General features: G+C 37.3%; 1 long non-coding RNA gene across 3 annotated transcripts; it reads left to right on the top strand.

The window, feature by feature from the left end:
• Positions 1 to 27,236, top strand: LOC107878531. 3 transcript variants are annotated; one of them, XR_001676890.2, is made up of 3 exons: positions 1 to 19; positions 15,478 to 15,556; positions 26,789 to 27,236. It is a non-coding gene; the product is annotated as an uncharacterized LOC107878531 (long non-coding RNA). The 3 variants fall into 3 exon arrangements; XR_007057863.1 differs by lacking the exon at positions 1 to 19 and adding an exon at positions 891 to 961; XR_007057864.1 differs by lacking the exon at positions 1 to 19 and adding an exon at positions 900 to 956.
• The last annotated feature ends 73 nt before the right edge of the window (positions 27,237 to 27,309 follow it).

The following is a 27,309-nucleotide window of genomic DNA, read 5'->3' as shown; positions in this document are numbered from 1 at the left end:
GACTACACTGGTTCCCCAGGTTTCTCTTTTATCTTATATTATAATTTTCTATGTTATAATCATTCATTGTCCCTTCATGAAGCAATAGTTCATGCTCCAAATAGAATTATAGTTTTTATAGATGACTTCAAATTGAAGTAGAACAACCTAAAGGTGGAAACATATGTCAGTAGACCATGATAAATTAATAACGCATTAACACTCCAATTTTAATAAGTAGAGGCAAATTGAAGTGTTCACACTGTTTGATTCACTCTGCCTTTTTTCTTCCCTCCCTTGTCAAGGTTCTATGAAGGGAGAGTGTGTAAGTGAAAAATGACTGTTCATATGCGGATGTAATCTTGCTTACTCCCATTTTGCAGGAATAACACAGTAATTTTTGAATATTGAGATTACAGTTTATGATTCTCAAACTCAACAAAGGAGTTAAATGGAAGACATAGTTGAAGAGCTTACAGAGGAGCAAATGAGAAGAATATTCTAGAAATTAAGATAGAGAGACTAAAAACACTCAAATGTATTTCAGTGTGAATGGCCAGTACGTATAGATGAATAAAATGAAAGAAAACAAAAATATCACCGACTGTGACTGTTTAGCTATATACTAGCTGGCACATAAGTAACTAACTAACTAACTAACTCCACTAACGGTGGACCAAAAATACAAATAATTAATCTTTCTAATCTCATCCCTCCTTAAGTTGGAGGTGTGGAAAACACAACCAACTTGCCAAGAGTAGTAGAGTGATTAACACCAGTTAAGGCTTTATTTAGTACATCTGCTAATTGATAATCTGTGGAGATGTGATGCAGAGTAACAAGTCCCTTAGTTAACTATTCCCTCACAAAATGACAGTCAACCTCAATGTGTTTGGTCCTCTCATGAAACACAGGGTTCCTTGCTATGTGAAGTGCGGATTGGCTGTCACAATACACATCAAATGGGATCAGACATGGTACTGTAAGTTCTTCAAATAACCTTCTCAACCATACCAATTCACCTACCATTTTTTTGAGGGCCCTGTACTTAGTTTCTGCAGAGGACAAGGAAATAGTTTCCTGTTTCTTTAATTCCCAGCTGATAGGACTGCTTCCTAATAAGACAAGGTAATTAGTAACTGATTTCCTTGAGTCTGTACAGGTGGCCCAATCTGAATCACAATATACTTTGACATCAATTTGGATTGTTTAGACATGAAGATGCCTAGTGTAGGGTCACCCTTGAGGTACTGAAGGGGATGAAAAACTGCCTTTGGATATAGTTTTCTAGGATCTTGAATGAATTGGCTCAAGTGTTGAACACTATACGTAATGTCAATCCTGGTATTGGTGAGAAAATTTAAATTTTCCAACCAATTTCCTTTAAGTAGTGGGGTCTTGGATATTAACACCCTCTTTTGCTCTCAACTTTATTGAAGGACCCAATGGAGATGAAGTACTAGGTTTGTCAAGACAACCATGTTCCTTTAAAATATCAAAAAACTTCCTTTGTGATATGATTAAGCCATCATCTGTATATGTTACCTCCATCCACAAAAAATAGTACAATTTGCTTAGGTCTTTGATCCTTAAGGTCTGGTGGAGAAACTGCCTCAAATCTTTAATCTCTTCGAGGTCTATTTCTGTTAGGAGAATATCATCTACATACATAGCTACATAAACTGTCGAGTCACTTGTTTTCTTGTGAAATAAAGAATAATCATGCATTGAATGTATGTAACCTATAGAATATAAGGCTTGGGTTAGTTTGGGATACCATTGCCTACTAGCCTGTTTCATTCTTTATAATGACTTGTTTAGTTTGCATACTAGTGTGCGATCTTCTACTGATAATCCAGGAGGTAATTGATGCGCCCAAAATACAACTCTCGTTAGAAAGCATAAGTAGTCGTCGTTAAATATAGAACCCAACTAGATTGGGGTCGAATCCCACAGGGAATACTATGTAAGTTAAGTGTTATGATTATTAATGGACGGTTAATCAAAGGTTTCGAGGTAAAAAGGGGGTTTGTTTGATAATAGTGAAATAAGATTGTAGTAGATCGGGTTTCAACTAGTAAGTATGCTTGTAAAGTTTTAATTCAATGAGAATAACAAAACTAGGATTATGTTCACCAAGATGTCATAGCAGTCAAGGTTATGGATTCTCTTGAATTCATCTATTTGTTTCTCAACCTTAATAGATGACTACTCTTTAATTCTCTCAAACTTAGAGAGTATAATTAACATGTTCCATTGATTTCTCAAGTGGGTTGATCCTGTTAAGGCATCAATCCTTAACCCAAAGGTTAAAGTCTTTGAGATCCTTGTAAATCTCTTCTTTTCCCAACACACACAGTTCTACTCAAATAAGTGGTGTTCTTGGGCTCACCCTTATAGTTTTCAACCAAGAAAGATCATTATAATGAATAAGAGTTTATGCAATTGTAATTTGTTACTGAATTCATACAATCCCACAACCCTAAATAACTAATCACATTAAGGCTCCCATAACCCTATTTATGAGAATTTTAGCCACACATCTCCAAATAAGAAATTTTTTTTGTTTTGTTCATAAATTAATTCAAAGAATCACTTGCAAAAATTCCCACAATTGTTCTCCTTGATCTTCTAAGAAGAATAGTAGAAAAATGTTTAGATCCACTATTTCAGTTCTTTCTCAGAGAATAATGAGTTACAAGATGTTCAAAAGTTGAAAAGTGAATAAAAGATGAATGAAAGATCCCTAATCTAAACCTAGACTGGGTATTTATATGCTCCAGGGGACTTGAAATTTGAACTCAGTAATGTCGCATCGAAGTTAACGGTTAGGTTGACGACCCATCAGTAGTTTGACGGTCCGTCACTTGGACTGATAGTCCCAAGTTTCCTCATTCTGCTTAAGGGGTGACGGCTATGTTGATGGCCCGTCGTTTTCTGACGGTCCGTCACTTGGACCGTCGCTTGATCACTCGAGGATGCACTTTCTATCTCGGCCTAACGGCCAAGTTAACGGTCCATCAGAGGTACGATGGTCCGTCACTCGGTTCAATTACTTTTTCCATTCTGCTTAGCCTTGATGGTCACTCTGACGGTCTGTCACATGGCTGACGGTCCATCAGTTTGACTATCAGTGTTTTTTTTGCTGTTTTTCTAAGTTACTTCTTCAGTTAAGTCCTTGACCTGAAAATACTAAAATACAGTATCAAATACAAAAATAGTTGCTTGAAAACGTACAATTATCCCTTGAAAAAGATGTAAAATATTCCGTCAAAAGCCGTAACATCAACACCCTCAACTTAAGACAATTGCTTATCCTTAAGCAACTCAACACCAAATCACATACATGAGCAACACAATAATGGGCATTCAATCGTTGAACTAGATTTCACACAACCACTCAACTGTTATCTCACTCATACGATCTTAACACATCAGGATCTACAACTGACATTATTTAGAATTCAACACATACACAAACATGGATATAATATCCCACAGAAATCAGCAAAACTAAGCATAACTCAAGTTGTCCTCATAGTTAAAGAAGTCTACCACACATCATTTATTTAACTTGTGGATGAAAATCAAGACTCTCACACTCATCAAGAAAGTTGAAAACACAACATACATACATATAAGCTTGCCTTTATCATCTAATGTTCCCCTATGGCTGATTCGCAAAGATCAAGAAGGTCTTTTTATGGTTTGTAATGAGGTTTCGGTGTTAGGTAAGGATCAATTTTGGGAAAAGTGACTTTAAGTTTGAACTTCACTCTCTTTGCCCTTGATTTCTACTCACCAAGACTAATATTTTTCTAGTTCACTTACAATCCACATTATTCATCCACGATTTCACCATAAACCCAGAATTTTTTAGAGAGTCTGCATCAGCCACCCCCAACTTATGCTAATACAGTTAGTTGAAGTGCACAATATCTAACTAGATCAGCGCCAGATGCAAAAATTTATTCCAACTCTAAACCACTCACAGTTAGACTATTATTACCTAACAGTATCCACCCTCAACTTAGGCATTTTGACTAAGTCAAGGTGCACGATATTCAAAATTTAGACCAAGGCCAAAGTTAGGTGCTAACATCCTAAAGAGAGTGAATTAGGGTTATTGGGAATGAATAAACACTAACATAAGCTTAACAAGGGTTCAAAAGGGGAAAAATCTTTTTGGAGGGTTATTCTTTACGGCTAAGTGGACTAATAATCGAAGGGGCCTGCTATCCTATCTTATTGAATCAATCACAAGGCAATATCAATGAATGGAGCAAGTTATAATTGTATACCCTATGAAAGAACTATAACAAACACTCACACACACAGGCAATGAGTTAACACTTATTCTACCAACTCTTGGGATTTACACCACATAATCATACTCAATTTATTTCTGCATCCTAATGCCAATCACAGAATCATAAATGGTTGTTCAACATATACTAAGTGACAAAAAGAAATAGTCATACAAACATGTTCAAAGTACTTTGCCACATTCATTTATCATCCATATATACAAAAAGGGTGCCAAAAGGAAAGAAAATAACATTTATAAACATGGAACGATATGTACATCACAAGAAAAATAAATATGCAACCTAAATATTCCAGTTCTACTAGATAGCACACGAAAGGAAAAGAACACAAGCAAAAAAAACCCGTGGTGATTACAACATAACAAGTACCCCACCTCTACTAAATAAAATGCTTTATCCTCAAATGCATTTATATAAAGTACAAAGGAGTGGAATACTTGTAAAGCCTCTCAGGCTGATGAATCAATAAAGTGTGGTGAGGCTTCTTTATCCTTGGTTGCAGCAACGTTGACCCCTATAGTGGTAGGGGTACTCAAATCAACTTCCTCCTGGCTCGAATGTATCTCAATAGGAACCGAATCTGGAATTGGCCCTCTAGCTGGGGCATAACTGGTTGAAACTCCTGCAGCTTCATCTATAACTTTTTTTTATCTCCTTTCTTTTTCTCTCCTCGATCTCTTTGCGGCTTTCTTCAGATCTCTGGATTCTCTTTCTTCTGGTGTCATATCCTCTCGTCTCCTTCTCCTTGAAGCTTTTCTATCAACACTTTTATTAACTTGTTTACCTTTATCTTTCAAGGGGTTTCTCATCAGGCCAATAAGGACCTCGTCTTCATCAATAACGACCAAAATTGGATCAAATGCAGGCTTCATTAGTTGTCTCTTAAGCTCGGCTATATCAGCCTATGCTTGCTTGAGCTCTGCCACAAATTTTGCAAAATCTGGCAATGATTGCTCGTCCAACCTCTTATTTATGCGTTTCTCCATATTATTCATTCTAGCTTGAATCTTCTTATAAGGCTTCATCAACGATGTTATCAACAAAAGGCTTGAACTGTTTTGCCCAGGTGCTCAACTATTTCTCAAACTTTTTTCGTTGCTTAACAGACTTGGCAAAATTTTCCTGTGTTAGCCTGTACTCCGAATATTAAGGTGGGATAGATACAGTTTCTGAAGTCCCACCCATTGGCGGCATAGATACTAATCCTACAGAAGTACTAGGTGGCACATAATCGAGCGGCACACAAGTAGTGATAGGTAACGGCATACCTGTGCGAATCTCAGAAGTATTAGGGACTGGAACTGACTGCGTCTGATAAGCAGGAGGTTTGTTGACTCACATTTGATATTTTGAGTCATCCTTCATTTTTTCAATATCCTGCTTGTGAGTTTCCTGAACTTCATTGTCAACTCTTCAAATCAAAGGCACATTGGCTTGCCTGCATAATTTCGTGATCAAACACGAAAATGGTAACACAACTTGCCACTTTGTGTGCTCGAATAAACATCTCATCAGCAATAATTTGGCCAAAATCAATCTTCAGCTTGATAATTAGACTAGCTACCAACACTACCCTATTACTATCCAAAGTAGCATCTCCCCCCGTTGGCATCAACCTTAGTCTAATAATGGACTACCAAAACTTAGCTCGGAAACTGAGGGATGATTTAGCAATGCGCTCTCTTGGATTGAGTGCCCATGATGGGTTACCATCATTAGTGAGGAGCCTAGACAACCAAGGCCTTTAAGTAAATGCTGTAGTCATATGATGCTTAAGCTTTGGACTCGCAGGCGGTGCTACATAGTCAGGCCAAAATAGCATCATGTCCAGTGTGCAGGCCGATATATCAATGGTAGCCCCTTTGACTGGAAATGATTCTCTGTTGGGAAAGTCTGAAATTTTTGAGCCCTTGGGACAGTCTCTCTCTGCTAGTGACAAATAATTGGCGAAAAACTCCCGTACCATATTTGGTTGGTATGTCTTGAGAGGTTTGCTCATCCACGTTAACTCATACTTATTAAATTACCGCTTAAGATCCGGATACCCATATAACTCGATCGTCATAATTTGGTGCTCTTCGGAGATTGGCCTGGTTGCTGTTGGTTCCAGTCCATCAAGGTACTTATCCTGAGATCCTTCAATTTACCACCTTATTGCTTTCCGTGTTTAAGGGTCTTTGCTCTTGACCACATTGGCATCCTTAATTTATGATGCCTCAACTTGGTCGGGGTTTGATGTATTAACCGCTTCCTCATTGGGGCTCTAACTTGTGCTACTGCTACTGCTCTCACTCTCCTCCTCAGACTGGGAGAGTGCCTGATTCATCTTGTCCCTTTACAGAGTGTTGAAAGATAGAGTCTTCTCACTCAATGTCGGCTCATTTCTGCCCCTTCCATGTTGAGTCCTACCACCACCTCTGCTTATGGGTAGCTTGCATGTTATTTGCCTGAACAATATATCAAGAAATAGTTGGATTAGAATTAGGAAAAAAATTGTTGTTATGTTGACTTAACGGGTGGGTTGACGGTCCATCGGGGTTGTGACGGTCCATCGCCCTGGCTGTCAAGCCTTAACCAGTGAAAGCGTTTTTACATAACCCAGCGATGGTCACCGTGTTGGTCCGTCAGGGTTTTGACGGTCCATCAGGTTGTCCGTCGCGGCTGAAACAGTAACCCATTTCTTCAAAGACTTTCTGACGGTCAAAGTGACGGTTCGTCGAGTGTTTGACGGTCTGTCAAGGTGGTTGTCACTTTCATTTTTCAACATTGAGTTTCACTTGGGCAATTTGTCGAACTTGCATACATTAATCAATTGTGCACACAACAATGGTACAAAATCAACCTTAACACACAAGTTTTGCCATTTTAGGTACATAAGTTACTCAAACTTCACCCAGACAATATTTACCAGAGTTCAACTTAGTCAGAAGCACAATAATGCAAAAGAAAATAAGATGAAGTTTTTTTCAAGCATTAACAACTTACACACATCACATTCATCATTCTAAAAAGAATAGAAAAGTTGCGATCATACATTGATTTCACAGTATTCTTCGCTCCTCTGAACTTGCAGACTTTCATAAATACTATGACTACTGGATTGCTTTATTAGTGAGAGACTTAACTTGATTTATGATGAGAATAAGAGAATGAGAGGGTTGTTTAAATAGGAGAGAATGGGGAAGAGAAAGAGTCGTAAGAGGAGATGAATGATCCTTATACTTTGAATGCAAGAGAATTTAAATGGTCTTTGGATTTCAAAAGGGTGGTAAAATACATAATCTCTTTCTCTTATCAATTTAAAGACATTTGGGTTGGATAAGGATAACTCATTTAGTATTAAATTTAATCGAGCCAACCCGCCGAAAACTAGGGTTAATTTGACAGACATACCGATGGACCGTCGGGTACCTGGCAGTCCGTCAGCTTCACCGTCAAGACTTACCAAAACCATGATCAACCTTCCATGTTGCGATGGTTAGGTCGATGGTCTATCACATAGGTGACGGTCTGTCGAACTTCCCGTCAGTCCTATCTAGAAACTTTATTTTTCAGCTTCATGTTGACGGTGGTCTTGACGGTTCGTCAACTTAGCCGTCAAGCCTTATCCAGAATGTCCATTATTTGACCATGGATTTGACAGTTTCAGTGACAGTCCGTCATGACCTTGATGGTCCGTCGACCTTCCCATCAACTTCTCTCAACTAGATCAAATCCTGTCTTTCTGCATTCTCCTGCACACTTCACAAACACATTAACTTGCACCAAAATAAATAAATAATTCTAACTATGCTTACAAAAATACATTGCGGGTTGCCTCCCATTAGCCCCTGATTTAATGTCGCAGCACAACTCAGTCATCTCGATTACTTAGACTTCATTGAGATAGACTGTACCCAAGCACTTAATCGACTCTATTGGACTGATATATAATTTGACTCATTGCTAGTTGACCTTGAATATGCTCCCATCTTCATTTTTGAGTTTGAATACTCCCGCAGGGTAGACTTGGTTAACTCTGACCGGGCCAGACCACTTTGACTTAAGTTTACCTGGTAAGAGTTTCATTCTGGAGTTGAAGAGAAACACCTAATCACCTTTCTGAAAATCCCTCTTTTCAATCCTCCGATCGTGGTATCTCTTTATCTTTTCTTTGTAGAGGTCTACTCTTTTATAAGCCCCTAGATGGAATTTTTTCATCTCATTCAGCTGCCCAGTCATAACTCTGCTGCCTCATTCTAATTCAGATTCAGCCTCTTAAATGCTCACAATGCCTTGTGTTCTAACTCAATTGGCAAGTGGCATGCCTTGCCATAGACTAACTGGTATGGTGACATGCCAATGGATGTCTTAAAAGTAGTCTGATATGCCCACAAAGCATCATCGAGCTTTCGAGACCAATCTTACCTACTCGCGTTCACCATTTTGGCGAGGATGGCTTTAATCTCCCGATTCGAAATCTCACTTGTCCACTGGTATATGGGTGGTATGAATTTCTACTTTATGCCATTTCACCCCATATTTAGCCAAGGCAGCTCGGAACACTTTGTTACAAAAATGAGATCCCCCATCCCTTATAATAGTATGCGGTACTCTAAAACGAGAGAAGATGTTCTTTTTGAGAAAGCTACCACTCTTTTCCCTTCGTTATCATCCAGAGCCATCGCTTTTACCCATTTGGATACATAATATACAATAGCCAATATGCATTTCAACCCATAGGAACTGACGAAGGGTCCCATGAAATAGATACCCCAAAGTCCAGACGTCGAACAATTCAACTTCTTGCATTTTTGTCATAGGCATCTCATGGTGCTTCGAAATTGACCCTTCCCTCTGAAACTGGTCACATCCCTTCACAAATTCATATGCATCCCTGAACATGGTTAGCCAATAATAGCCAGTCTGTAGCACTTCCCTTACGGTGCAATCGCCTGCATGGTGACCCCCAAATGGTGAAGCATGGAAGGCTTCCAAAATATTCTGCATATCAACTTCTGGGATGCATCTTCTGATAATATTATCGGTACATTATTTGAAAAAATATGGATCATCCCAAAAGTAACTTTTGGCATCATGGAGGATTTCCTTTTCTGACGAAATAAAAAGTCTTCAGGAATAAGATTGCTTACCACATAATTGGCAAAGTCCGCGTACCAAGGTACTCTTTCAAGGACAGCAGCAAGGATATACTCATCAAGGAATGCATCATCAATTTCGCATTTATCAGTGATTTCCTGATCTCCCTCAAGTCTAGATAGCTGATTTGCGACCTAATTTTCACATCCCTTCCTATCTTTGACTTCGAAGTCAAACTCTTGTAGAAGCAGCACCTATCTGATTAACCTTTTTTCACATCCTTCTTTTCCATCAAATATATCAAGGCAACGTAGTCTGTATGAACCACCACCTTGGTTCCCAACAAGTAAGCACGAAACGTCTTAAAAGCATAGACAATCGCGAAAAGTTCCTGCTCAGTAATAGTGTAATTCTTCTGCGCCCCATTCAATATGTTGCTCGCATAGTAAATGGGGTGGAACAATATTAAATGGAGTGGGACAATTTTTCTTTCTTCTAGCCAAGCACTGCCCAAGTGCTACTCCACATGCATCGCACATGATTTAGAAAGGCTTAGACCAGTCTTGAGCAACAATAATAGGGGCATCCACAAGCTTCTCCTTAAGACATTCAAATGCCTTCCTACAATCATCATCAAATACAAATTTAGCTTCCTTCTCCAACAATTTGCATAGTGGATTTGTAATTTTAGAGAAGTCCTTAATAAACCTGTGGTAGAATCCAGCATATCCCAAGAAACTACAAACTCCCTTCACAGAGATGGGAGGGGGTAATTTTTCTATTACCTCTACTTTCGCCCGGTCGACCTCAACCCCCTTAGATGAAATTCGGTAATGTACTCCTTTACCATGAAGTGACATTTCTCCCAATTCAACACTTGATTGAATTTCTCGTATCTCCGCTACTTAGGTTTACCAGGCATAACTCAAAAGAATCACCTACCATAAAAAAATCATCCATGAACACCTCTATGGTGTCCTCAACCATGTCGAAGAAGATAGACATCATGCACCATTAAAAAGAGGCGGGTGAATTACATAAACCAAATGACATCTACTTGAATGTAAATGTACCTTACAAGCATGCGAATGCTATCTTCTTTTGGTCTTCGGGAGCAATTGGAATCTGGTTGTATCTCGAACACCCATCTAGGAAGTAGTACCAGCCCCTTCCTACCAGGTGATCAAGTTTTGATCCATGAAGGGCATAGGGAAATGATCCTTAAGAGTCCATAAGTTTAACTTCGATAGTCCATACAAACTTTCCACCCAGTGACTGGTCTAAGTAGAATTAACTCATTAGCAACCATAGTCATGCCCCCTTTCTTGGGCACACATTGTATAGGACTTACCCACTTGCTGTCGGAGATGGGGTACACTACCCCTATGTTAAGCCATTTAATAATCTTTTTTTAACCACTTCTTGCATCAGTGGGTTTAACCTACGTTGATGCTCAATAGTCGGTGTGTAATCTTCCTCAAGCTGAATATTGTGAGTGCAAATACCCAACGAAATACCAATAATATTGATAATAGTCCATTGTAACACCCCGAGAGTACACCCTGGGCAGCACATGGTTCTTATAGTTCCGAGGGACCACAAGCTAACCCATAAGATGGTACCTGCTGTGAGCACTAGATAACATGATCATAAATGCAGAAGAATACTGACATGCCATAAGGTTTTAATAACTGAATTTAACACTATATCATGAATCTGAGAATAACAACTGTCTGAATATGATAAAGTACTGATAAACTGAATAACTGATTGACATATCCGAAAGCCTCTAAACCTGATTGAATATGAGTTGATGGGAAATGCCCCAACTAACTCTAACTAATCACTAAACTGAGACATGAAATAAAGTAAGACTATCCTCGAAGTATGAGGACTCACCACTGTTACCGCTGAGGATTTGATAAGTCTAATCATGAGCTGGTAACTGAGCATCAGAACCATTGATATAATACATCATAGGGAAAAAAAAGGTATGCTATCATTACTTTGAATGTACTGGTATGCTAAATGAGGTAGGCTGATATGCATGGTTTCATGAACAAAACTCATAATTAACTGAATATGCATGTAAAGCATGGAGTACTAAATAGAGAGTATGAAATTTGTAGGTACTGGGAATATGTAGAAATCTGTAAATATTGAGTATGCATGAAAATTCATAAATACTGAAGATACGTAAAAATCTATAGATACTGAGGATGCATGACCAAACATATAACATGAACTGAGTAAAATCTATAAACTGAAATACTGAAATAATTAAAATATGTATGCGTTGGTTAGACAACACTAAGACTGAATAACTGAAATGGACTATAACTGAGACTGTATCTGAGATTGTGGGAGGTATCATCTAATCGACATTCCCCAATTTAAGCTAATCGGGGTCTAACCTATAACCCCAATTGGAAGGGTGTTAATACCGTGCCACGGGTACTAACGCTGGCTGTATGGATCCATTAAACTGATATAATGTCCAAAGGACTAAGGGTGTCAAGCCTAAACTGACGGGTGAACCTTGTGAGATAGTCAAACCTAATCTCATATCCTACACTAGCTACGTAGTTCTGGAGTATAGGGACTGCTACTAATGACTCTACCTATCTAACGGGGAAACCGCCATCCCTACACTCGCCCAGTGCTAAATCCTACTCCCAGTTGAAAGACACTAAAATACTAGACTTTTCTAAGTTTAACTAACTGATAACTGGCTATTCTGATATTACTCATAGTATGTTCTGAGGACTATTCTGTAATGTACTTTTTACAAAGACTAGACTAAATAAACAACTATTGTTTTTGCGTATTCAATACCCCCAGGACTCAAAAACAACAATGGTAAAATGACACTAACGCTTGAGGGACAAAGCATAGAGACTTTTATTAAATCAATCACTCTTGTAGCCATTTTATAATAACACTTGTAGTTCATGGTTAAAAACAATCATAGGAATGTCATGGAACTTATAGAAATAGCATGAATTCAACACAATAGTACTAAATCATGGTTTAATTCAATAAATAATTATATTAAAACATGGAGGATTGGATAACAATAACAATTTCATTGAATCATGGTATAAAATCAATGGTACATGGAGATTCATGGGTGAAATTACAATTTAAATCAATTAACCTAAAAAGATAACAATTTTATAATTTAAATAGATTACTTGAACTCCTTGGATGAAAGAAATCCATAGATGAACATCTAACATACCTGGGATACTGAATTTGGAAGGGTTGATGGCGAGTTCTTGAGATTTGGCCTTGATTCTTGAGACCTAGGGTTTCTTGTTCTTGAAAAGGGGATCTTTAATTTGAGAGAAATTGAATAATGGATGATTATTAGGTTTATTGGGACTGAATTTTGTGTTTTAGGTTGATTTGGGCCATGAAAAAGGACCTAAATACCCCTGAACGAATTAAAAAACGAAAGAAGAAAACTGAAGATCCCGATTTTTAGCCTTGGTGCGACGCACCACTATCATGCCAAGCCACTGGAAAAGGGACACCTGGGACCTGCACAAACACTGTGACGTGGAGCTATCGTAGCAACCCTTTGAAATTCCAATTTGACCACCTCCACGATGCACCAACATCGCGGAGGACCACTGGAAATTGCCAAACGAGAAATTAGCCTACTCCGCATCACGCCATGATCATGGATTCTCACTGGAAACTAACAATTGCTGTTTATACTAGCTCCGCAATCCGATGATAACTAAAATGATGGGATCTAACGTCTGAAACTTAAAATTGTCATAACTTCTTACCCGATTATCGAATTTGGGCAAATTTTATATCATTGGAAAGCTAATTGAATTTCCTATGCAATGGCAAGCTCTAAACTAAAAATTAATAAGAATTTCTAAAATTTTATATATGAATACTCATGTATTGGGACTTAGATTATGTTAGGAAAGTACGAGGTATTACATCCATCCTATAACCCTTTGGTATCTTCTAAGCACAGAGATAAGTGCTTCAAACTACTGCTTACCCAAATCTACTGCAATAATCATAGGTAAGGTGTTTCCACTACCTACAAACTCATACCATAGATGGCCCGATAACTCCTTCAACTCCAACACCGGTGGCTTTTCCATAGATAGCTCAGCCGGTGGTGTTGGGCAATTTTTGAGGTCCAAATCCAACTTCTTAGTAGCATATGAATATGATCCCATTCCCATCAGGACACATTATAAGACCCCATAAAGTTCCCTCGTAGTCTAAACCTTTAGAGCATGTCAAGTGAAGCCCTTTTCTGTTTTTAAAAGATTTAGGAATGAATTCCAAAATGGATAGTGTTTAAATCAGATACAGTTTTCCTAATTTTGACTATTTATCATGTGGAAAATTGAATTAGCTTTCCAATGATACAAATTTCATTCAAATCCAGTATTAGAGTGAGAAGTTATGGCTATTTTATTGAGAGCTGTCAGAACCATCCAGGTGCGACGAACCGTCGCTTAAGCCATCTCAACCAAGGCAGTAAACCCATCCACTGTCCAAGTGCGACGGTCAGGCCAACGAACCATCGAGATTGCGATGGACCATTGCCCAAGCCGTCGCTACTAAGGCAGTGAGCCGCTATTCTGGTCCAAGTGCGACGATTGAACCGACGGACCGTGGACCCAGTGATGGACCATCGCACGAGCCATCACAGATCCCATTCATTAGTTTAAAGACATTTTTAAAAGGGCTTTTTTGGTATTTTTTCCACCCCTTTTAACACCTATATATATATCAAAATAAAGCATATAACTTTAGAATAATCCAAAGCATCAAGAACTAGGGTTTTCTCTCAAGATTAACCCTCAAGAGCAAATCCAAATCTTTCTCCAATAACCTTAAGATTCTACCATAGTTTCTATAAATTGAGTTAAGATTCAAGGTTCCCAAGTCAAAAATTTCAAGAACCCTCACTCAAGAGTACAAAAAAGAGCCTCAAGCAAGTTTGTTCATCTTAAAGTCATAATTTAAGGTATATGGGGTTTGAACACGGACACTCTTTTCGTCCTTGTGCCCAAAAGTTGTTTTAATTACAAAGATATATGGTTTTACATGTTTTCTTATGAAATTGAAGTATGGTTTTATACCCTATGTTATTATTTCTTGAGATTATGATGGTTTCAATGTTTTAGAAATTGAAGTACTTGAGTATGTTGAGATTATAATGCATATTGCTGAAAATTTTCAGATTTCTATATGATTGATGAATCTTTTTTATATCGAGTATGAATTTTGATACGTATTAACCTTAGATTGAATTATGGGTCATTAAGTCTTAATTGAGATTATAATTTTAAGAACATTGGTGCTATAGGCACCCATGATTTGAGTATTTTGAGATTTTTGAGAATGTTTTGACCGTGATGGTCATAGTAGCTTTGAAATCCACTTCACTGAATGAGATTACAGATTTTGTAGTTGGTTTCATTATAAACCATGAGATTATTAAATTTAGATTTCCATGAGATGAGTGTAGATAGTTAAAAGTAGTAGTATTTAGCACCGAGTTGGGTAAGTTACTACGGTTTCATACCCCAGAACTACATGCCACCCTAGGATTGAGATTTATGGGCCTGAGGCCGAGATAGTGATCACTAAGTTGATGTTATACTCCATGGAAAGAGTATGACACCTTCCCCAACGTGAGGTTTCTTCCTTAGGAGGACAAGAACATTGGACTCTATGTAGCTCGCATGGTTTATGTCGGTTAAGAGAACCTCCCTAATAGCAAGATTTTTAAGAGTAGTTTCTTAAAGTAAAATTTTTCCGAGAAGAAAGTAGTTTTACCTATTAGTAAGAGTAAGTAATCAGTTTCTAAAGCAAAGTATATTCCTTGAGATGATATTTATACTATGTGTTCCATTATTCATAATTTACGAGAGATGCATTTTGAGATTCTTCGAGCTATGTGAGTCAGTTATATTAGCATGCATGATTTCTGTAAATATTGATGATATTATTATTTTAAGTATCGCATACACCCCCATATACTCAGTACATCCTCAAAGTACTAATCCACATATACATCTGTGTGCTACATTTTCTCATAATGTAGGTTCAGGTGGACAGTCTCAGCAGTGTCAGTGATCTCTGAGTACCTTGATCTACACCTCCATAGTTGCTGAGTCCTCAAGGTTTGAGGACCTATTTTTTCCTAATTTCAGCCTTCATAGTAGTTGGGTTATTTCTTTTCAGTTTTGTATAAGTCAGTTAGGGATCTGTCCTAATAGCTCTCCAGTTCTTGAGTAGTAGAGGCTTTGTCAGACCAGATTCAGCATGTTGCTATTCAGACAGTATTATTTGTTATTTCTGTTGAGATATGTTATGATAGTGCCATTATTTTTCTTTATCCATCTTAAAGTAAGTGTTCGAAGTGGTAACAGGCTCAAAGAGTTAGCTTAGGGCTACTTGTAGCCTTAAGCATCGTGTGACGTCTCGGAATGAGATTTTGGGGCGTTACACACATATTTTCTCCTTATATTCTTCGATACCTTCACTATCAAAATTCATCAAGACTACAACCAAAGTTTCAACAACAAATTTCTCCTCGATCGGCACCTCTCGCTCATCTTCATAATAAACATCGACAATGGAGAATAAACTCATCTCTTTGTGTTGCTTTATCGACTGGCAGGCATCAAATCGAACGATCTCTTTATTGAGCCTAAACTGTAGCTCATTGGTCTGTAAGTCAATCAACACACTCCTAGTTGCAAATAAAGGTCAACCTAAGATTATGGGCACCTCAAAATACACCTCGTAATCTAGGATCACAAAATCATCATGAAAAATAAAACTAGCCACCTTCATAAGCACGTTATATAATACACCAATGGGCCACTTCATTGATCTGTCTGCCATCACAAGCCTCATATTTGTCGGTGTGGGGTCTCCCAATCCTAATTTCTTGTAAACTGCTAGTGGCATAAGATTAATACTCTCCCCAAGATCACACAGGGCCTTCGCAAACTCTAATGATCTAATATTACACGGGATGGTAAATGCTCCCAGATCCGTTTTCTTTTGCACCAAGGATCTTGTCGAAATGGCACTACAATAGTGAAGATTGTCCACCGGTTCATAGTACACTGTCCTATTCTTTGTGAAAATGTCCTTCATGAATTTAGCGTAGCTAGGCATTTTTTCTAGTGCCTCCACCAACGGCACATTCATAGTCAACTGTTTTAGCATTTCCATAAACTTGCTAAACTTTGTATCATCCATATTTTTCTTCAATAAATGAGGGAATAGAGGGAGTGGTTTTGGCATTAATTTAACCACTGCTTCTCTTTATTTCCCTTACCTTTATCTAACTCATCAGGTTGCTAATGGGTAGATGGAATATCCTCACATCTAGCTTGTCAGACTCCACTAGACGGTTTTTTTCTGCTTCCTCATCCAACTCCACCACATCATCACTTACAGATTTGACCACAGAAGGGCTAGGTAATATGTTACCACTGGAGGTAGTAATCACCATGCAAGACCCATCATTCCGAGGGTTTTGCACCGTGTCACTCAGAAAAGTACTGCTCTTCCTCTTGTGAAATGCCGCTGAAAGTTGGTTCGTCTGCTACTCTAACTATTTTATAAAGGTTAAATGTGAATCCACCAACTGACTCATAGAAGATAAATCACTCTTCATCATTGTTACACCGGTATTGGTCGCCTACACCCCTTTCAACAACTTTTCAATCATGTCTTCCATGGATATTTTACCTGAACTAGTAGCCGCATTATCATGATTTCTAGGAGGTACATACAATCCACTTCTATTATTTTTGTTTTTTCAGTTCCCTTGGCCACGATCTCTATAACCAGCTTTATCATAGTACGTCCGACCTTGATTCCCTTGGTTGTTGCCTTGGAAACCCCCTAGTTGTTCAGATAATTAGCCTTCTCCACAAAATTGGATTCAGCTCTACTTTGCAAACCCACGACTTTCACCTTTTTAGTCTTCCCATATAGCAAATTCTTAGTAAGAAAATCCATTTGGGTCTTCACGTGAGCCATATCTTGTTTGCATTCTTTCTTTTTCCGGCATTGCTCAGCAGACATACCACTATACATAGTAGAGCTTGCTACCTCAGAATCCCTGGTATGCCAAGATCTACTCTGTTTAGTCATCCTATCAAGTATTTCAGAAGCTTTCAAAAAAGTAAGATCCATAAATACTCCACCTGCAGCATTATCTATAACATAACCGGCTTCGTGATAGAATTCAAGGCTTTATACAGAGTCTCCATCAAATGTATATCAGTCATTTTTTGATTGGGACACTTCATTAACTTCTTCGTGAACCTCTTCCATGTTTGGTAAAAAGCCTCAGTCGAAAGATTCCTGAAGTTACTGATCTCATCCCTTAACTGTAACATCCTGGACGGCGAAAAAAACCTTTCTAGGAAAGCTCCTTTCAACTGCCTCCAGTTTGTTATAGAATGAGGAGTCAGCCCATTAAGCTATAGTGTTTTCTCCTAAGACAGAGACAACGGGAATAGGCGTAGATGGACAACATTTTTCCCTACTCTTGGGGTATCAAAATACTTGCAAATAGTGACAAAGTTTACTAAGTGTATATTCAGATCATCACTCGGAGGTCCACCAAATAGTCCCTTTAGATAAAGTAGCTGAATCATGGTTCTTGTGATATTGAACTTAGCTCTGGGTGCCAATGGTGGAGGAATAATAGCTCCGATTTTACCTTCTCCATCCATATAGTCCTCATCCTCCTCAAGATCAAATTGCACAGCTTGGTGATCTGGTTTTGCTCTGAAAGGGTGATTTCTGTTCACATTTTGGTTCACAGGTGCAACCACATTCTCTGCATGTTTTTAGTTAGCCAGATTCAACAAATCATCGTATCCCAGTTCCTGTTCATCTGGATTAGGATGACGCACTGGTTGGCCATCATTCTATTAATTCAACTAAGCTCTAGCCAAGGTGGCTAGTTTATCTGCTTGTTGTTAGTCAGCCATTCTTCCAGTAAGATGAGGTTCTGGGTAGAAGGTTAATGATGGTTCTCCCGACCTCCTTGTACTTGGCATACACAACAATTATCTGGCAAAAGAAATAATAAATAAAAGTAAAATTAGGAAACTTGACCAAATGTCAATTAACACTCAAAACTTAATTGACAACCGATTCCCCGACAACGACGCCAAAATTTAATATGCCCAAATTACAACTCTCGTTAGAAAGCTTAAGCGATCGTCGTCAAATATAGAACCCAACTAGGTTGGGGTCGAATCTCACAGGGAATTACTATGTAAATTAAGCGTTATGATTATTAATGGATGTTGATCAAAGGTTCTGAGGTAAAAAGGGGGTTTGTTTGATAATAGTGAAATAAGATTGTAGTAGATCGGGTTTCAACTAGTAAGTATTATTGTAAAGTTTTAATTCAATGAGAATAGAGAAACTACGATTATGTTCACCAAGATGTCATAGCAGTCAAGGTTGTGGGTTCTCTTGAATTCATACGTAACAAATTCCAATTGCAAGAATATATTGAACTCTAGACTTCATCTATTTGTTTCTCAACCTTAATAGAAGATTACTCTTAAATTCTCTCAAACTTAGAGAGTATAATTAAAATGTTCAATTGATTTCTCAAGTGGGTTGATCCTGTTAAGGAATCAACCCTTAACCCAAAGGTTAAAGTCTTTGAGATCCTTGTAAATCTCTTCTTTTCCCAACACACACATTTCTACTCAAACAAGTGGTGTTCTCGGGGTCACCCTTCAAGTTTGTAACCAAGAAAGATCATTATAATGAAGAAGATTTTATGCAATTGTAATTTGTTATTGAATTCACACAATCCCATAGCCCTAAACAACTAATCACATCAAGGCTCCTATAACCATAGTTCTGGGAATTTTAGTCACACATCTCCAGAGAAGAAGAAAGCATTGTTTTGTTCATAAATTAATTCAAAGAATTACTTATAAAAGTTCCCATAATTGTTTTCCTTGATCTTCAAAGAATAATAGTAGAAAAATGTTTAGATCTATTATTTCAGCTCTTTCTCAGAGAATAATGAGTTACAAGATGTTCAAAAGTTGAAAAATGAATAAAAGATGAATGAAAGATCCCTAATATAAACCTAGACTGGGTATTTATATGTTCCCAGGTACTGGGGACTTGAAATTTGAATTCAGTAATGCCGCATCAAAGTTGACGGCCAGGCTAACAACCCATTGATAGTCTGATGGTCCATTCACTTAGACCATCGCTGATGGTCCCAAGTTTCCTCATTCTTCTTAAGGGGTGACGGCCATGTTGGCGGCCCATCGTTGGTCTGACGGTCTATCACTTGGACAATCGCTTGATCACTCGAGGATGTACTTTTTATCTCGACCTGACGACCAAGTTGATGGTCTGTCAAAGGTCTGATGGTCCATCACTTGGATCGTCACTTGGGTCAGCTACTTTGTCCATTTTACTTAGCCTTGGCGGTCACTTTAACGGCCCGTCACATGGCTGACGGTCCATTAGTTTGATCGTCAGTGTCCTTTTTCTGCTGCTTTTCCAAGTTACATTTTCAGCCAAGTCCTTGACCTGAAAACACTAAAATCTAATATCAAATACAACAACAGTTGCTTGAAAATGTACAATTATCTCTTGGAAAAGATGTAAAATATTCTGTCAAAAGACGGAACATCAGTAATGCCATGTATTCCTCTTCATCCAAGTCACCATATAGGAATGCATTATTGACATCTAACTGTGAAATACTCCATATTTTCTTAACAGTAGTGGCTAATAAGGCTCTTACAGTTGTCATATTTACAACTGGTGAAAAAGTCTCTGTGTAAGCAATTCCAGCTTGTTGAGTGTACCCTTTAACTACCAGCCTTGCTTTAAACCTCTCTACACTTCCACCAGCCTTATGTTTAACCTTATAGATCAACTTACACCCTATAATTTGCTTTCCTGTAGGTAGTGGTACTAGATCCCAAGTGTGATTCAAGTGCAGTGCCTCAAATTCCTAATTCATGGCAGTTTGCTATGTAGGTTTCATAGATGCTTCTCCATATGAAGTATGTTCACTATCAGTATAAATATTATTTACAAGACTCAAGCTTTTGGGATTCAAGACATCAGGAGAAATATAGTTGCAATGGAAAGAGAAAGTGGTAAGAGATATTGATCTGTTTGAAGTAGGTTTGAGATTTGGTAATTTGTGTATGTAATCATGTAAGTAACCAAGAAGTTTACAGCCTCTTTGAGATTTTCTTGGTGCTATGGTTAGTTGTATAGTGTTTCTTTGTGGAGGAGGTGGATCAGGAGCATTACATGGACTATCAATTGAAGAAATGTGAGGAATGGGGACAATAGGATCTGGAGAAAGTTTTGTAGTATGAGTTATGCTACCTTAACCATCACATCTACCTAAGTTATCAGATGTATTTTGGTGCACAAAATCTGGAGTGTAATTAATAAATGGAATGGTAGTTATAATAGAAGAAAATGAAGTAAGATTAGGATCTATAGCAAAAGGAAAAACCATTTTTTAAAAAACAACATCTCTAGAAATGTGAATCTGTCTAGTGGATAAACTAAGCACTTTATAACCTTTGACACCATGAGGATACCCAATGAAGACATGAGGACTAGTTCTAGGTTGTAGTTTATCTCTGTGTGGTTTCGGGACTATGGGATAACATAAACAACCAAAACTCTTCATATGTGAATATGTTGGTTTTGTTTTATAAAGGATTTCATATGGACATTTGTTATTTATATGGTTAGAGCGTTATCTATTGATGATATAGGAGGCGCATAAAACATATCCTCCCTAAGTTTTTATGGGAAGTTTGGATTGAAAAAGGAGGGCTTTAGCAGTTTCTAATAGATGTTTGTGTTTTCTTTCCACCACACCATTTTGTTATAGTTTGTATGGACAAGTTCTTTGGTGAATAATTCCCTTGGATTGAAAAAAGTATTGCTTCTATATTGACAAACTCTAGTCCATTATCAGATCTGATGGACTTGACTGTGGTCTTAAATTAGTTTTCGACCATGATAGTGAAGCCTTTAATGACTTTCAAAGCATTACCCTTGTAGGTTAAGAGTTGTGTACAACTATCCCTACTGTAGTCATCTACCAAGGTGATGAAATATCTAAACTTATCATGGGTTATTGTATGGTAGGGGCCCCATAAATCTACATGCAGTAATTAGAAAAATTCAGTAGAACTGGTGGTTCTTTGAGGAAAATAAAGTCTTTCTTGTCTAGCCATGGGATATATAGAACAAAGAAATGGTTGTTTAGGGGAAAAATTATCTGGAAAGATGTGGATTTCTTTCATCTTTCCAAAGGGAACATGCCCAAGTCTACTATGCTACAAGACAATAACATCATTTCCATGAGACAAGTATGTATTTGAAGAGATAGAGTGTGATTTATCATGAATAATAGATTTATTTAGAATAACTTTATAACTATATTTAGTCAGGAAAACATTTATTTTGAATAGATGGATTACAAGCAATACTGAAATGAAGAGGAAAACTATGATAAACAGATGAACTGCAAGTTTTGTTACAATGAAGCTTGCAGTATGGTCTATGTGTGCAGCATGAGGAGATGGAAGTAATGTGAGCTAGAGTGATTTGTTGTTCTTAAAGCATGTGGGACATAGAAGATAGATGCCATCTTTGGCTCTACCTATCTCCAGAGGCCTCTCCATTGAAGGGGCCTGTAGTAGATGAGAATAGTTTGAAAAAGCAACAATGCTATTAAATTGGGATGATAAAGAATGAATAGAGATTAGGTTATATTTGAAAGAAGGAACAAAAGAAACTCTATGCAAGACAATATTAGGAGCAAGTGTTACACTACCAGTTTGAGTTACTTTTACCCTATGTCCATTTAGAAGAATAAATAGCAGGGGTTGCAACAAGATAGTAATATTGGTAAGTAAGGATTTATTGAATTCATATGGTTAGATGCCCTGAATCCAGAATCCAAGCATTGGGTTTTTTACGAAAACACTTTCAAGATAGATTACCAAAATTAATGGAAGAAATGCAAACTATTATATCTGCAAAGTTGACTGTTCTATTGGCAGGTCCTGAGGCATTAAGATTGTCTCTTCTATGTTTACCTTGAATCTGGAAATGTTCCAATAGGCTAACAACTTGATCATACTGATCTTTAGTGGGATTTATGTTAGGATCACCATATTGATGCGACTGCTCAGCACCCCTAGTGGAAAACATATCATAGTTTGTACTTGATTCCTGCACACTAGTCATTATTTTCTTCCCCTTGTCAAACCTATTCTGGTCGGAGTATTGTTGGTGATTCTGAGTGCGAGATGGTTGATTTTGTGGATAGCCATTAAGTTTGTAGCATTTGTCCTTGGTATGTCCAACTCGCTTGCAGTATCACAAATAGGTCGATTCCTAGTGTTTTAATTGTGACTGTAGTTATTGTGATTCCCATTCCCATTGTATCCTCCACGTTATTGTGATTACTACCTCCATTATAGATACTGCTAGCTATGTTTCCACTAGTTCCAGTAGAGTAATTTATTCAAAAATTTCCTTTCCCATTATAACTCAAGGAAGATAAAGTGCTAAGGACTATAGATTTAGAAAATAATTGGATGTTGGGCTTAATTTCTCTTTGTTTATCCTCGTGAATTAGAAGCGAGAATGCCTACGCAAGGGATGGAAGGGGATTCATCATAAGTATGTTTCCTCGAATCGCAGTATATACTTCATTCATTCCCATGAGAAACTGTATCAATCTTCTGTATTGCTCAGCTTTATGTGAGTTTTCCTTGGCACCACAGGTGCAGTTGCAACGATACTGAGTATGTATATGTAGTGTGCTTAATTCCTCCAATAACTTCTTCATTCTTGTGTAATAGGTGGTGATGTCCATTGTTTCCCGTGATATGTCATTTATTTCCCTCTGTATCTGATACAGTTTTGCACCATAGTTTGATCATAACGATCTTCAAGTTCTATCCACAGTTCTCTTAAATTGATTACGTATTCCGCACTATCTATAATTTCCTTCATCAAAGAGCTCAAAATCCACGATGTCACCATATCGTCATACCTTTCCCATTAACGATATGTAGGTGACCCTAGATCTGGTTTCTTTACCTCACCATTGATGAAACCTAACTTATTTTTATTCGAAAGTGACCTCATAACACCTCTTCTCCAAGATCTGTATCCTACTCTATTGAAGACTATTGGTACTAGCATGGCTCCCGGATTATCTGATGGATGCATATAGAGTGGAGAAGCTGAGGAATTATCGAGGTTAAATTGATCAGATTATTCACCATTAGGTGTAGATGAACTATTGGTTTCTATTACCATTAAAGTATTTTGAATTCATAATAAAGTTGCAATTTCAAGGTAGAAACAATAGAACAGTGAGTTCAAGGATTGAAAATAAAAGGTCAAAAGGCTGAAAATTGAAGATAAATTGGGGTCAAAATGGTAAAAATCAACTAACAACTTCTGGAATTGGGGAAGAAAAATGAAATAATTTCTAGAAAAAATATGAAGATGATGAAGAATTTCTGAAATTAGGGAAGAACAAAAACTAATTTCTAAAATTGGGGAAGAACAACGAACAATTTCTGAAATTATTGATGTGAATCCGTTGATCATGACTTGAGCTAACCTAGCTCTGATACCATATTGAGATTATAGTTTATGATTCTCAAAAATCAACAATGAAGTTAAATGGAAGACATAGATGAAGAGCTTATAGAGGAGCAAATGAGAAGAACATTCTAGAAATTGAGATAGAGAGACTGAAAATACTCAAATGTATTCCAGTGAATGATCAGTACATATAGATGAATAAAATAAAAGAAAATAAAAATATCACCGACTGTGACTGCTTAACTGTACATTAGCTGGCACATAAGTAACTAACTAACTAACTCCACTAACGGTGGATTAGCAATATGAATAATTAATCTTGCTAATCTCAACATTGAAGAAATGCTCTTTTTCTCTTGAAAGTTGGTGTTATCGTGAAGATTCTATAGGAATAACACAGAGTTCTATGCTTCTTTAACTGAATGCTTTCCGTATGATTTCTCATATTCTTTCATCTTTGCGGAAAATGTCTTTAGTTAGATCAGTTCCTCTCATCCTAGATTCTACATGTGCTCCATTTTATTTTTCACAGTATTGCGAACTCTTGGTTTTTCACCATTTGGTGTTGTTTTGTATGTCAATCATAAGTTTCTTATTGTCTTCACTACACTTTTTTGGCTTTGTTTCTTTGGAATGGATACATTATTCATTCATATAATTTGATTTGCTTTCTTCAATAACGTAAATTATCTAATCTTTTGATATATATTGTAGCCATTCAAAGATAAGAGATACGATTGAAGGAATGTGTAAGGACTTGAGGAAGTCAAGATATAGAAGCTTTGACAAACTATACCTATATTGTTATTATGTTGCTGGTCTGGTTGGGTTGATGAGTGTTCCGATAATGGGTATTGCACCAGAATCAAAGGCAACAATAGAGAGCATATATAATGTTTCTTTAACTTTGGGGATCACAAATCAATTGACCAACATACTTAGAGATGTTGGATAAGAGTAAGTACATAGATACATTTTACATACATCAAAAGATTTGTCTGTCTACTCGATGTTTATCACACAAAAAAGAATTGTAGCAATAATATAAAGTGCTGTAAGAAATTGAAATGGAATGTCACTCTCTATACAGTACGAAATTCATTTGGAAAAACTGCAGAGCGGGTAATGAAACTTTCTTCATAAGTCGGAGGGTAAAAATTGCGGAATAGGTAGAGTAAAATGAACTTTCTTAATGGTTGATAAGCACAACTCTACATATTCTTCTTAGAGCAAATAATGTGAAAATTGCTTTAGTTGATATCGTTCATGCCCCAAAGTTGAACTCTTTTCCCCAAAGTTCAATCTCATTTCTTTTTTCCTTCATTGAGGAGAGACAGAATTGAGCACCGCTAGTAGATGGCCTGTAAGCATTCATTAACTCTTAGTTACATGAATGTTGTTAAAATTGGTCTTAGGCCTAACTCACACCCCAAAAGCTAGCTCATGAGGAGGATGATATTCCAAGCCTATAAAGAGACCACCCATCTCATTAACCACCAATGTGAGACTTTTTCTTTAATCTTTTAACACCCCACCTCACGGCCAGACCTCAACTGGGGCCCACACCTCAATTCGGGGGCCCAATATTGGGTGAGAATGGGCCCTGCTTTGATACCATATTAAAATTGGTCTTGGGCCTAACTCACACCCCAAAAGCTAGCTCATGAGGAGAAGGATTGCTTAAGCCTTATAAAGAGACCACCCATCTCATTAACCACCAATGTGGGACTTTGTTTTCAATCTTTTAACAAATGTGATATCTTGTTTTCAGTATTTCTTGGTTGATGAAGTTGAGAGAAAAGGGTTAACAACTTTTACTGGGTGTCATCATTTGCTAACCCGTCCAGAGTCTAGAAATTGGTCAAGTTATTCTAGACGGGCTAGAATTCTAACCTTATATCAGGACCTATAGACCAATGGATAACCTTGAATTGAGCTTGCAATTTTGAATATTTTCTCTAACATAACATTGGGCAGATCCTGAAATGGCTCGGATTTGATCATTTTATTAGATCAACAAAAACATTCGATCCAACAACATACTTAGTGTTAGAATTACCGTAGGTAATAATGTTGCTCATAACTTCTGTATAGTCAGTAAATGACCATGAAAATCACTTGGAATGATTATACATATCAAAATTTATGACTATTTGAGCAATAATCGCCATGATCATACGTTGTTTACGTAAGATATTTTGAAATTGAACTATTAAGACCAATCTATGTGAAAACTTACCAGAATATCTTGCTGTCAACATGCCTGTTTGTGATATTAGTCTTGATAAATTAGCTGCCACGTACAGTAAACAATTCATTATTGTTTGGTTCTAGAGCATTGGTACTTAGGGAATGCAAAATGATCGTTCTTTTTCTCCAAATTGTGATTGGGTTGAAGGAGTTCCTTCCTGTATGTCCATGCTGCTTGTACTAAAGTTTTCTCCTCTTTTCTCTCTCTCTTTTTTTTAGGGGGGTGGGGGGTCAAGTTTCTTTCTTTCATTTTCATCAAGGGAGTCTATTCTTTTATAGCATGTGTTGTATTTTGTACTTCTAATTGAGTTATCTCTCATTTTTTGTAGTTTTATTGAGTTGTAAATGGTTAATGTTATCTGTGCCACCAGTACCCCGAATGTGAAAAAAATAGTTATTTTACCATCACTTTGCTGTTAAGACATATTTCCACCCCGCACAATTGCTATGGTGAATAAAGTTGATTCAATTGTTGTCAGACTCAATATTTCTATGAATCAACCTGAAATCCATGAAGGCAGTTCAAAGAGAAGTTTCACATCAATGTTGGAGTCACAGGAGATCGATGCAACTGATGACTCCATAGGTCAAAAAAATAACGAATCGAAAGGATGACAGGATGAAGTTTCATTGCTCTTGTAGAATAGACACCATCAATCTTGGTTCATACTTCATACATATGTTAAATTAGTGAACTGTATACAACATATATAGGCGACATCCAATTAGAAACTTTTGAGAAAAGTTTAAAATTGTTTCAAAGCACCATATGTTACAATAAAAGTTTTTCCCTTTGGTACTCTACTGTTAAGATTGGTTGTATGCTGAAGCGTTCTCCTGAATTCTGATGTGGAAGTATAAATACTACTATTAGCAAATTCGTTGTTATGATGGTTGAATGACAAGACAAGATATCTTTTGTAACAATCCTGCAAATTATTTTATAAACTTGTCCTATTTTAACTCACTTAGTAATTTTTAGATATTATTTTATAGTACT

Source organism: Capsicum annuum, chromosome 7 (assembly GCF_002878395.1).
Source record: "Capsicum annuum cultivar UCD-10X-F1 chromosome 7, UCD10Xv1.1, whole genome shotgun sequence".
NCBI lineage: Eukaryota > Viridiplantae > Streptophyta > Magnoliopsida > Solanales > Solanaceae > Capsicum > Capsicum annuum.
The sequence above is the reverse complement of the archived record's forward strand: the minus strand, read 5'-3'. Positions and strand labels throughout refer to the sequence as shown.